The sequence below is a fragment of the Halichoerus grypus genome, chromosome 7, assembly GCF_964656455.1.
Source record: "Halichoerus grypus chromosome 7, mHalGry1.hap1.1, whole genome shotgun sequence".
Classification (NCBI taxonomy): domain Eukaryota; kingdom Metazoa; phylum Chordata; class Mammalia; order Carnivora; family Phocidae; genus Halichoerus; species Halichoerus grypus.
In genome coordinates, this window is record NC_135718.1 from 55,864,059 (window position 1) to 55,866,009 (window position 1,951).

Genomic DNA, 1,951 nt, shown 5'->3' on the forward strand with positions numbered 1-1,951 from the left:
GTCTGCTTCTCCCTCTCCCTCTGCCCCTCCCCCTGCTCATGTGCGCTCTCTCAAGTAACTAAATCTTTAAAAAAAAAAAAAAAAGGTTAATGGAGAGAATGAGTAATTTAAGGAAAGATTTAAGAAAGCTAAAATCCTCACCTGATAGTAACAGGAAATCAGTAGCTAATGTCTTAACTCAGGAAATAGTAGGAGATGCATATTACGTAGCATCAATAAGGTAAATACTAGAAGAAGAATCAAAAAGTCTTGTCTCTGGTTTTTAAGCTGTGTATACATTCCTTTGACAAAAAAAAAATTTAATAGCTTAAGCTTATTTGGCTTATGTATACAGATTAGAGCTAAGTTAATGTACAGAAGTGTGGCTTAGGGGAAAGTTCTTATTTCCAAGTAAGCTTTGTTTTGAATTTATATCATGAATTTGTTTTGAATTTATTATACTTCAAATACTTATATGCAAAGGGAATTTTATAGATACAATGTGATCAACATCCATCCATCAGGTTTGTTTTTTGGTTTTGGTTTTGGTTTTTGACAGAGAGAGAGAGAGCAAGGTGGGGTACAGAAGGAGAGGGAGGAATCTTAAGCAGATTCTGTGCTGAGCATGGAGCCCCACAGTGGGGCTTGATCTCACAACACTGTGATCATGACCTTAGCCAAAAATCAAGAGTCAAATGTTTAAAGGACTGAGCCACCCAGGTGCCCCTATTTACCAGTTTTAAAAGGATAACAATAAGTGATATACATGTTAAGAAAATGAAAATGTAGCTGTTAAGAGAAACAAGGAAATTTGTGAACATTACAAATTAAATTTAAAAATATATATGTACACACACACACATACATACATACATACATGTCTCAGCCTGATTACAAGGACTTGAGAAAGACTTTCCCGTAGGGATTATCAATTTCACTGCAAATTATAGGTGTGTCAATTGGCAGTTCAAAGCAGTTACTAGACTTTCCCAAGCTTCTATAAGCACCAGGGGCTTTTCAAAGGGCATGAAGTGGATAGCGAGCACATGGTATCAAATTTTAGGGTAGACTATCAAAGTGTAGCCTTGAAGGACCAAGTTCAAGAACACCTCCTCTACCCAAATTTACCAAAAGTAGCTTCTTGAATTGTCTTCTAAGCCCAATACTATTTCAAAAGTTTTTTGTTTTTCTCTGGCATTTTTGCCCATAAAGACAACTGTTATTTATCATCTCTGTCTGAAATTGTCCCCCTATGTTAAGTGACAGGCTTTTAGGTAACAGTGATTAACTCTGAAGTCTGTTTATAAACATTGCTATCTCTGCTCAAGTTTATGTACTTTATACGGCTTTGAAATAGAGGAGGGAAATAGCCTGATTCATTTATCCATTTGCTTGTCTCTTAACAAACCCTAACTTTTCATTATATCCTAATAGGTCTGAGTCGGACACACCTAGAATGACTGCATGGTAATTACAGACTCCCGGTTCTAAGCTGTATGAAACTCTGGTGTTTTATGATTGTTTTGTATGTTTGTGATTCACAGTTAAGTCATTTTTTCAAAGGACCCAATTCCATTCTGTAGATTTACACTAGTCCACAAACACAATGTACAAAGCATTACAAGCCACTGGTTATTATTCCTAACCAGTTATGTACTGTCCACATTTTATTAAATTACCTAGCTCTGGTCTGCTGGAACTGAGGTGGACATCTAAGCCTCATGTTGATGTACAGCTGAATCCACAATAATCCAAGGAGGGCTTTCAAGCAAGTACTTCAAAACCTGCTAGAAAACTGCAAGGGAAGACAAAACAGTTGTGTTTTAGAATCACTGAGAACATGACCTGAGTGGAAGGAAGACCAGGCTATTTTGTTGGTGACAAGTAAGCACTTGTTTTTAAAAAAAAAAAACAAAACAATAAGTGATAGCCACAATACCACAGCAGACAGTAAATACATATGAGAAAAAAA